At 36.8% G+C, this 11,876-nt stretch overlaps 1 pseudogene; it reads left to right on the top strand.

Annotated features, from left to right (window-relative positions):
* The first annotated feature begins 219 nt into the window (after positions 1-219).
* LOC120613345 (uncharacterized) lies at positions 220-338 on the top strand (annotated as a pseudogene).
* The last annotated feature ends 11,538 nt before the right edge of the window (positions 339-11,876 follow it).

The following is an 11,876-nucleotide window of genomic DNA, read 5'->3' as shown; positions in this document are numbered from 1 at the left end:
AGCATTAATAAAACAGAGATTTAAGGGTTACTTTTTAAAAACACTTAAAGATTTTTCAAGATGATCCATCAAATTTCAAGAAGTCTTTATTATTTTCAGAGTAAGAGATATAGATCTTCGGCAGTAACTTTTGTTGATAATAATGTACTAAGTAATCTATGATTTGGGGGACTTTGAAAGAAGGGGCATGTTGTAAATATATAAAAATGTTTACAATTAGTCTACGGCCATGACACCCTGAACGTACCCGATCTCATCTGATCTTGGAAGCTAAGTAGGGTCGGGCCTGGTTAGTATTTGAATGGGAGACTACCTAGGAATACCAGGTGTTGTAGGCGTTAAAAAAAAAATGTTTACAATGAAATAAAATTAATCTTCTAAGCACTCTGAAATTGTGTACAACTAATATCTTATCATGAAAATCCAACTGCTGATATAGTTCTAAAGGAAAGAAAAGACAAAGTCAAAAGATTGCACTGTTTCACATGCATTTTGTAAATATAAGATTAATTTAAAAAATTTTACTGCATTAAAATTTTTAAAGTTAAATTCCTTAAAATGTATTTTGAATTAAAATATATATATATATATATATATATATATATATATATATACTTTCTATATATATATTGCACTAGACGCAATGTCAAGGAGGAAGCAAAAGAGAGCTAACATTTATTATCAGTCACATTACATGATCTCATTTAATCCTCATAATAACCCCATGAGGTAGATGTTTGTGTTATCCTCATTTTACAGGGAAGGAAACAGGCCCAGATAGATAAATTAACTTGTTCAAGAACACACAGTGAATCAGTGATTCAAGCATGAATCTATTTAATTCCAAACTTTTTATTTATTCCAGAGCTAGCCCTTGCACCGACTCCAATAAACTAAGTGCTATTGGACATGTCATTTAGTTTGTGTCTTGTATCAGTTAGGTTGCTTTCGGCTTCAAGTAGCAGAGTAACTAACACCAGTTTAAATAACAAATACATTTGATTTTCTCACATTAAAAAGAAGTTTGAAAATAGGTAGTTCCAAAGAAGGAACCACAGCTCAAGCTCCCAGTTCTCTATCTTTCTACTCTCCCTTGTTCAGTGAGTAAGCAACAACTCCTGTTCAGCAGTGTACTCAGCAGCTCCAAGCATCACACAATTGCCTGACCCCTTCCAAAAGCAGGAAGCGAGTAAAACAAAGCGACTTTCTCTCTCTATGCCTTTCCTTTGATCAGAGAGAAAAATCTTTCCCAGAAGACTCCAGTGGATTTCCCCTTTGTCTCACTGACCCAAACTAAACCACATGACCACTGTAAATGTGACAAGAGAAATGGGATTACCATGCTTGCTTTGGACTAGTAATGACAGTAGCTGGGGACACCTTCTCTGATATCAAGGGCTCTTGGCTTGAAAGCCTAGCACAATCAGCATTCATCTATCAAGAATGACATGGAGTGGGGAAGCCAATGAGAAGGCGCTCAACATTATCTGACTTGGGCCTCCATTTCCTTATCAACAAATGAGCAAGTTGCTTTGAGCCATTGATCAGTGAGATGGAAGAGAAGGTTCTAGCTGCAGTTAAAAGACAAAACAAAAACCTGAGACATATAAATACATCTGTCAACATATGCAGTCGACTCAAGCTCCTGAGCATGGCTCCTTCCCTATCCCTCAAACTACACTGGTCTTTTGTAAGTTCTCTCCTCCATTAAAGCTGACCTTGACATTCTTTTTAATATAATTTTATAGATGATGGGTACTAGAGGTAGGACGGGATAGATAGGGCCTTGTTCTTCTCCAGACTCCCTTCTCCCTTCACCTCACCATTCTAACATCTGATCTCAATCAATCTGGGTTTAGAAAGTTGTCCTGTCTCATGCTGCTCATAGAAAGAAATAAGATACAGTGGAAATAGTCCACGGCAGTAGTGTTATAGATCTAGAACAAATTTGTTTTCTGTTAGATTTCTAAGTGAATTATATTTGATCTCAAGTCCCTCCCAATTGGAACATTTTCTACCACATTTTGTATTGTTCTAAAAAAAACCTGAAACAGTAGTCATAATTTCTTTAAAAGCTTATAACAGTTTAGTGACTTTAAAACCCCCCTAAAAATGGTTTAAGAGTCTGTGCTATGGCAAGAATTCTCATTTATTATTTTGCATTCAATATTTTACCATCAACCTCTTACCCTGGGAACATGGAGAAACTTAATGCCTGTCAAAACATTTCATAACCTTTCTAAAATTACAGTACTATAAAAACTGTATTTAAACTGTAATTTAATTCTTGATAACACTATCATTTTCCCTCATATATAGAAGATTTATTTTCCTATCTTTATAAGAAATGTTCTTTTTTCTAGAGATTTTTCCAAAAGACTTATGGCAGACCATCTTCACCTCTCCAACACAGTGATTCAATTACCATTTCAACTTTTTCCTTTTTTCCTTTTAAATATTTACTGAGCTGGGAAAAAAATTGAGTACTTCACTCTTCTAAGCAACTAACAACTCCAGCTATGTCCTCAAACAAAATGAAGTGGAGGGGGAGTAATTATGTGAATCCAACCAATGTTCATGTTGATAGTCAATCTAGAACACTTCACCTCACCTTGTTCTCGACAGCCTTCAGAAAAGGAAAGGCAAAAAGGTTTTCCAGATTATCAGGACTGGTTACTTACTATCTGCCCTTGACTGTGCCTTCATTTATTCATTTATTTATGATGACTAATTGTTCTCCTTCTAAGTGCCAGGACTTGACTGTTCTAGGCACTGAGGAAACAGCAATGAACAAGACAAACAAAAATCTTTGCCCTCCAGAAGTTTATACACACCCTGTGTTGGGGGAAATTATCAGCCTCCAGTGAAAACACAGGAGGTGAAAGCATGAATGAATTTTAAAGAGCCTCTAGAGTGGTTCAACCTCCTCAGTGGATTGATGAAATCTTGGACCCAGAGGAGGGACATCTTTTATCTAAAGTCACAGAACTGGTCCATTGTGGAATTGGAACCCATATTTCTTGAATAATCATTGTTAATGTTTATTAAGTACACAGTGCACATGTATAGGTTGAACCATACAAATGCTGATATTTGATTTTTGCCTAAATAAATGAGAATTTTAGAAGACTCAATCTATTATTATCACATTCAGTTCTCACAATAGTTCTATAAGATCAGCAATACATCATCAGCAATTTACATATGGGGAAACGAAGCTGAGAGAAGTTAAGTAATGTACCCACTTGGCACAGTTGGGCCTTGAACTTGGATCTGTTTGATATAAAAGCCAGAGCTTTTAGTCTCTATACTATACTGTCTCCTGAGATAGTGGCTGTTACTTTCCACTGTACTGTTTCTCACCCCAGGGATCATGTAGTCAATTGATACATTCATTTAAAAGCAGAAATCTGGGCTTAGCAAATTCAGCAATTCTAATGAAATCGATTATATAGATACTCATTATGTAACCTGGATCTAAAGTGTCAAAATGATTTTGGTGAAATTTCTTATAGATTTAAAAAGTTATTTTGAAAATAGTGTCATTTAATGTTTAAAATAAAATGATAGGAGCAATCAAAACTGTTTTAAAATATATGTTTAATCTGAAAGCAGGATATCTAATCACATGCATATTCCTTCCTAACAACTTGATTTCACTCATGTAGAGCTTATGTCTGATGATATTATCACTATATTCTCAGGCAACCTGGCTAAGGAACCTCAAAAGTCTTTTTTTTTTTTTAACTCTTCCCTCTTTGTCTTTTGACAATATCCACTAACTGATTAATCAACAAAGCCTGAACATGCTACCCTCAAGTTCATCTCTTAAATTCAACATCACATCCCTCGTTGCTTCTTTTTAAGTTCAGTCCTCATCGTATTTTAGCTTGGGTGTAAGTTTTCATGATATCTTTTTCAAAATGTAATAAAGTAGAAGAAAAACACAACAGCAATTGAAGAGCCACCTCCCACGTTCTTCAGAAAGCCTGTAGTTTTGCTTCATTTTTGGAGAAAACACATTGAAAATTATGTGAGAGTGACTCCAATTCCAGCAGTATGAATACAAGAGCAGAAGAGGACACTGAAGATCCAGTTGCACTGATGTCTTTGCGAGGTTTCTCAATGTTGTTCTACTTCTTTGTCCTGTGTACATGTGATGATGAAGCCATCAGGGAGTGTGGCTCTCCATTTGGAATCCTTGAGAGCAGAACCCCCATGGAACCCTAAACAATTCTAAGATCAATAGAAATTCCAAAATAAAGTTGCCTAAATGGGACGCTCCTCAATGGAGAATGAATGCTTGGAGGTATTGTTAAATGTCTATTGTTTGACATTTTATAGAAAGCACACATTACCTTTGTAATTAGCAAAAAATATAAATAGGGATTTTAAATAGAAAAAGAGCTTTAAAGACACAAAAAGCTGCTTAGGAGAGTGGGTTGGGCAGTAGGTGGCATAGTTGTTTCAACTTCTGCTTCTCTCTGCCAGGCTGGTATGCACTAGAGCCCACAGGCAAGCTGGCCTCACACTGGCAGAATGCCAGGAGGAGTGATGAATATAGAAAAAGAAAGGCTGCAATTAACATACAGCATGATGTGACCAGTGGCTATATCTAGGCATGGGGTTACCACAGATTTTTTTTTTAATTTTTTTTGTGCTTTTGTGTAATTTTAATTTTTTCCATGATGAACATATAGTACTTGTAGAGTAGGGAAAAGAAAAGCATTTCATCTTTCAAAAGAAACATTTTTAAAGGTGTGAAGTCCTGCCTTCCCAGGAAGGATACTGCTCCAGACCCAGATTTTAGAAGGCCTTTCTACTGCATTGCCCAGCCCATGAGAGCCACAAAGAAATGTCTTCAGCTAACTTCGGGACAATAAACTAAGCATTCAAACTTACCAATGTCAGTAGGTTGTGGAATACCTCTGCTTCAGTTTACTAAGAATTTTCCAGGTATTAGCTGAGGAGTTTGGAGTTGTTTTGAAGCCTTAATAAGTTCACAACTACAGTCTGTGTACATCTCTATAGATATATATTTAAAGAAGAAAATCTAGAAAAATGTTTTCATGACACTTTTCTCTTACCCATCTTCTCAAGCTTCTTTTCTCTGCCCTATAACAGCTGCTCTCATGGGCTGGGCAATGCTCTCATTTCTAAGCACAGCGATTTTGCCCTTGCCAACATAAACCAATGAGTTAAAAAGAAAGGTGCAGCTCCACGAGGCTGAAGCAAGAGGAGAAAAGGCCAGGCAGTGCTCATGTTGCCAGATGAGTGTGACCATCCCTTGTGCCACTGGCTTCCAGGATCTACATGCATATCTCACTTTTGGGTTAAGATTTTTGCTGTTAGTGCCCCCCCACATATGGCACCTGGGCGATGTGCACATATGTATGCATGCATGTATACACACATTCCTAGTTCTGGACAGGAAGCTCATGAGGTACCTCTGGCTCTCTGTATATTACTCTGTTACCAGGTACCTCTTCTTTTACTCAACCCATGGCACCAGATAACCCCAGTGCTGCCTGTCCAATATTCATTATCCTGTTGAACTTCTGTTATCTCAACCCTTTTCCATTCCACTTCCAGCTCCTGACTCTGTACCCATTCTGCATTTATTTCAACCAGAGTTCCTTTATATGAGAGGAACTGAGACCCACTCAAGCTGGTTCAACACATGATGTGTGAGGAAGCAGGAGGGTAAGGCATAGATTATTGTAAGGAGACCAAGATCTTGGCAGTCCCAAGAAAGTCATCACAGTGGGACCTGGAACAGGAAGCTACAATTTCTGCCTCTCCCTTCAGAGGCCCAAGATCTCTCTCTTGGAATCTCTGCTCCTCTCTGCATATCTGCTCCTCTCTACATATCTGCTCCATTCTCTTCTTTCTGTTGACTGGTTTCCTCCTAACTTTCAATAGTCTCTCACATTGGACTCAACCCCTAGTCTGTCTTATAGCCTTTCAGTCTCATCTTAGATGGTGCATCAAGCTCTCAGCTTCCTAATACCATATTCCCAAGAGAGGAATCTGATTGCTCAAGCTTATCTTCTTAGGCCAGGCCACAGGAGTCCTATGTAGGGCACTAATCCACCTAAAAAGAGGTCATCATTGGCCAAATACTCACCAATCTTGCTGCAGTTAGACAAGACTGGGAAGGGTAGTGTCTCATGGACATTTAAGGTCACAGGAGCAATGAGCAGGGCAGATTCCCTGTGGGTGGGTAGAAAAATTATTAGCATCCCTACTACAGCAGGCTTGGAAACTTTGGTCAGATGAAAACCTAGACCAAAGGGTTCTACTCGCCTATGACAACTTACAAATCCTACATGATATTCATGAGCCCCAACTATCCTTGGAGACTCCCAGAATTGTCAGGTCCTAAGCTTCATCATGCATACTGATTTCTGTCCTAGCCGCTCTTCACTGGTCCCCATTACCTCTATTTAAGTCCCTTTGTTGAAACAAAATGTTGTATATTCAAACAATAGAATATTATTCAGCCATAAAATAGAATGAAGCACTGATTCATGCTACAACAGAGAGAAACCTTGAAAACATTATGCTAAGTCCAAAAAATCTAGTCACTATTTACGGTAGCCAAGATATGAAAGTAACCTAAGTGTCCATCAATAGATGACTGGATAAAGAAGATGTACACATATACAATGGAGTATTACTCTGCAATAAAAAAGAATGAAACCTTACCATTGTTGACAACATGGATGAACTTGAGAGATATTATCCTTAGTGAAATAAGTCAAACAGAGAAAAACACATACCATCTGATTTTACTCATATGTGGAATCTAGGAACAAAATAAATGAACGAACACAAAACAGAAACAGACTCATAAATACAGACAACAAACTGATGGTTGCCGGATGGGAATGAGGGTGGAATGATAGGTGAAAAAGGAGAAGGAATTAAGAAATACAAATTGGTAGTTATGAAATAGTTAAGGGGATATGAAGTACAGCATAGGTGATATAGTCCATAGTAACATAAAATTATGTGTAGCGCCAGGTGGGTACGAGACTAATTGGGGAGGGATCACTTCATAAATTATATAAATGTCTAAATACTATGTTATACACCTGAAATTAATATAAAATAATATTGAATGTCAACTGTAATTTAAAATAAATAAATGAAATAAAAGAAGCTAGTCACAAAAGGCCACACTATAATGATCCCATTCATGTGAAAGTTCAGAATGTAGACATCTGTAGAGACAGAAAAATTAGTGGTTGCTTAAGGCTGAAAGGTGGAGGTGGGGGTGGGGAGTATGGAAGTGATAGCTAAAGGGTACAGAGTTTTCTTTGAGGTCATGAAAATTCTAAAATTAACTGTGGTTATAGTTGCACATATCTGTGAGTATACTAAAAACACCTCTCAAAAACTCAAAGTGGCAGTATTTCATCTTTTCTTATGGTTGAATAATATTCCATTGTATGTATGTACCACATCTTCTTTATCCAATCATCTATCAAAAAACACTTCTGTACTTCCATTTGCAACAATATGGATGGATCTTGAGTCAGACAAAGTTGAGAACCATATGATTTCACTCATATGTGGGATATAAAACTGAAAGAAAAAAATGAACAAGACGAACAAAAACTCATAGACACAGACAACAGTTTAACGGTTACCAGAGGGAAAGCAGGGAGGGGGGAAGTAGATAAGGGTAAAGGGGTCAAATATATGGTGACGAAAGGAGATTTGACTTTGGGTGCTGAACAACACAATGCAATATACAGAAGATGTATTATTGAATTGTATACTTGAAACCTATATAATTTTATTAACCAATGTCACTCCAATAAATTTAATTTAAAAAATTCAAAGTGGCAGAACTACGAAAGTAATTTTTCTTAGACTACTGAAAAATTGTTCAAGTGAAGGAAAAAATATTAGACATTTTAACTTCATGAAATACACAGAGATACAAATCCCAGCAAAAGATAGTCAAGTATGGTAGTGAAATTCCATTTCGGAAGACACGATTCTCCCACACTAGTTTTAGGAATGAAAGTAAAGGATGATGGCGTTAGACTTTGCCAAGGAGTTATTAGAGTAGGAGAGCAATTGCTTTTGTTTTGTTACATGTAGATGTGGGACAGGAGGCAACCAGGAGGGCAGAACTTATTTTGGAAAGCGGAGAGTGGCCCCACTTGTTTGACTGACCGACGAATGATTTTTCGTATCACAGCTGCTTTTGTAGAACTTGAGGATATTGTGTCAAAGTACTTTTAAAGGTAAGCATAGCAGTGCTGTGTTTCCAAAGCTAATAGCATAAAAGAAATATAGGGGTATGTCACATAGGAAAGAACCAAGCATAAGACAACCTTTTTCAAGTCTGACTTTCAGAGAGGCTAACTTATATTACTCAGCGCGCAATTTAAAAGTTCAGTATCTCTGTTAGAAGTTTCAAATATATTTAACTATTAAATATTTTAAAAATTATAACCTATTGCTAGCATATCAACATGAGCTCACAGATAGTTATGCAAATAGCAGAAAGCAACTAATTGGTACTAAAAACAAATGACCAAAATGAGATTCATATTCTAATTTAGCTTTTATTACTGAATTTTAAAGTAGAAAAATTAAATTACTTTATTTGGCATTAAAAAGTACAACATATAACAAGATAAAGCAATACACATTTATGTTTTGTATTAAATATATTTATCATAAAACATTTAAAAATAAGAAGAGTGAGGTGTTCTCTTTAGAAAATTCCCAAGACACCTACTTTATATTAGGAATGAAGTTCTACTATCCCCATGTCAGGAGTAGTATTATGTTTATTCCTTAACTTGCTTTTTCTTGTCTGGTGATCTGAAAATCTTTTTTACAAAGGTCTGTGGAGCAAAAAAAAAAAAATACCAACTGCACATTTGACAGCACTGGAAATTTTTAGAACAAACTGCTCTAAAACTTATTATTTGATATTCTACAGCTCTTTCCATCCAATATTTAGAAATCGGGCTGGGATGGGCCAATTTTCACTTTAAAGTATTCTGTCTCCTTGCTTGCTTAATGCAGGCACCATTTAAAGACATAAATCTCTGCCTCTGGTGTCAAACTTTTCTCTTTCTGTCACAAGCTCATAGGAAATGAGTGGATGAAATATACACATTTAATAGATAAGAAAAAATAAATAATAATATCACAAATAAATGTAACTGGAGGGACTACCACTGCCCCTTCTAATTTACTAATGCTGTTTGCACAGAATTAGTAAATCTTTCTCCAGCTTCTCTTTTCAGAGACTGCAGGAGGTGCCCTGGCCTGGCATTTGACCTAGCCCCCAAAATAAAGAAAAAACCCTTTCCATTTTAAAGCTTCTGCCAGCTCTTGGGGATAGTGAGCTCTATGATAGATTTGCTTATTATGCCTTTGGAGCACCCATACCACCTATCCAGGGCATAGTCTGAAAGCAGAAGAAACAAAACACTGGCACTTGCTTTACATAACTATATAACCTGACAAGGCCTGCTGGGCAGGTTTGTGAACCTTTGTAAAATGTTTCTCTTCCTCAGTTTGAATTGGACTGGGCCCTCCTTAATAATTAAAGGAGACCCATGGGAGATGTATTGATCCAGGAGGATTAGATCATCTGCTAAGGATATAGGCTCTTGAGTCGGTCTGCCTAGATTCACATTTACTACTTACTGTCATGTGCTGCATAATGATGTTTTGGTTAATAATGGACCACATATACAACTGTGGTCCCATAAGATTATAATAGAGCTGAATAATTCCTATGACTTAGTGACATAGTGGCTTTCATAAGGTCATAGCACAACGTGTTATTCACATGTTCGTGGTGATGCTGTGTAAACAAACCTACTGCATTGCCAGTTGTCTAAAAATACAGCACATACAATTATGTACAGTACATAATACATGACAATGATAATAAACAACTATGTTACTGGTTTATGTATTTATTACACTATCCTTTTTATTGTTATTTTAGTATACACTCTTTCTACTTATAGAAAAGTTTGATGTAAAACAGTATACCATGTTATATTGGCAGCAGTCTCATATATCATGTTTATCACATCATTTTCTCTTGTGCTTGATTCGCTCGTTTTACAAAATTAGTGTAGCCTAAGTATACAGTGTTTATAAAGTCTGCAGTAGTGTACAGTGATGTCCTAGGCCTTCACAGTCACTCACTACTCACTCACTGACTCACCCAGAGAAACTCCCAGTCCTGTAAGCTCCATTCATGGTCAGTGCCCTATACAGGTGTACCGCATTTTAGCTATTATACCACATTTTAACCATACCTTTTCTATGTTTAGATATGTTTAGATACATAAATACTCACCACTGTGTTAAAATTGTCTACAGTATTCAGTATAGTAACATGCTGTATAGGTTTGTACCTAGGAGCAATAGGCTATACCATATAGCGTAGGTATGTAGTAGGCTATACCATCTAGGTTTGTGCAAGTACGTTCTATAAATGCGTAATGATAAAATAACCTAATGATGCATTTCTCAGAACATTATTAAGAGACACATGACTACTAGCTGTGTGATTTTGAGCAATCTTGAGGTTACTAGTTGTGTAACTTCTCTGAGCTTCAATACATCATCTGTAAAATGTTGATAACAAGAGTCCCTACATGATGGAGTTGTCTTGAGGATTAAATTGCCATATCTCATCAAATCTAAGACATTATCAGTTGTAGAATAGACCATTATTTTATTTATCACTAAAAAAAAATAAAATGAGTTACCCCTTAGACTCTATACACTATTGATTTTATGACATCCTGGTTTCAGAAATGTTAAAATGTGAAAGGTGCACATTTCCTAATTGATGAAATACAGTAATTAATACTGATATTGTACTTAGAGCAGGGCCTGGCATATAGTAAGTGCTCAAAGTTTGCTATAATTGGGTAGGATTTCCCTAAAGGAGGACAGTAATTCCTACCTTGAAAATGGAGGCCTTGTTTAGAAAGAAAGACCACAGCTTTTAGAGGGGAGAACAAAGCTAGGAACTGAAACATGTCCACAAAGGACCCTTGTGTAGGGGTTAGTTCTTTCATGTTTTTCTGTTGTGCAACACAAAGGCAAAAGCCACTTTTAGTATACAATTTTGCATCCTCCCTCCCCCACTGTAATAGTCTCTAGTCACCCTTAATTTTAGCTCTCTAATAAAGTCCGATACTCCTACAAACCTCTGCATGATGAAGTTTGTAAGGACGACAAGGGAAGGAGAGCCTACTCCACAGTCAACTTGGAGCTGAGGCCCAGGCAGAGGAGCATCAGCACACCAGGAACAGCCATTGTCCAGGAGATCCAGATGATAACAAGCTTGGCAATGATGCAGAAGTATCACTGAAAGTGGCCAGAAAGGATCCAAACCCAGAGAAGTGGCTGTCCAGTGAACATCTAACTGAGGAGTAAAGGTGGGGGAGAAAAATCTTCTTCCCCAGGATTTTAGAAGAAGGTGACCCTTAGAGTGGCAAAAGTGGTTAATGCTTAGGTCACATAGATGATGAAATTATAAGACAACGTACACAATCCATAACCACAGTCATTAAATCAGATCAATAGTGTTACTCTATTTCCTCACTTTTAAAAAGCACATTTTTCACATTTCATTATTTCTTATTGTGATGATGGTGGTGGTGGTGGTGGTGGTGGTGGTGATGATGATAACTATAATGTATATATAACATGTATGCTAGGTGTTATTCTGAATGCTTTATCTGTATTAACTCATTTATAATCTTATGAATTGAATGTGGTTATTAACTCCTCTTTGACAGTTGAGGAAACTGAGGCATAAAAAAGGTTAAGTAAATTCTCCAAGATGTCATACATACCCCTATTAAGTG

The sequence above is a fragment of the Pteropus medius genome, unplaced genomic scaffold (genome assembly GCF_902729225.1).
Source record: "Pteropus medius unplaced genomic scaffold, Ma_sr-lr_union100, whole genome shotgun sequence".
Lineage (NCBI taxonomy): Eukaryota > Metazoa > Chordata > Mammalia > Chiroptera > Pteropodidae > Pteropus > Pteropus medius.
This window is presented reverse-complemented; position numbering and strand designations above follow the sequence as displayed.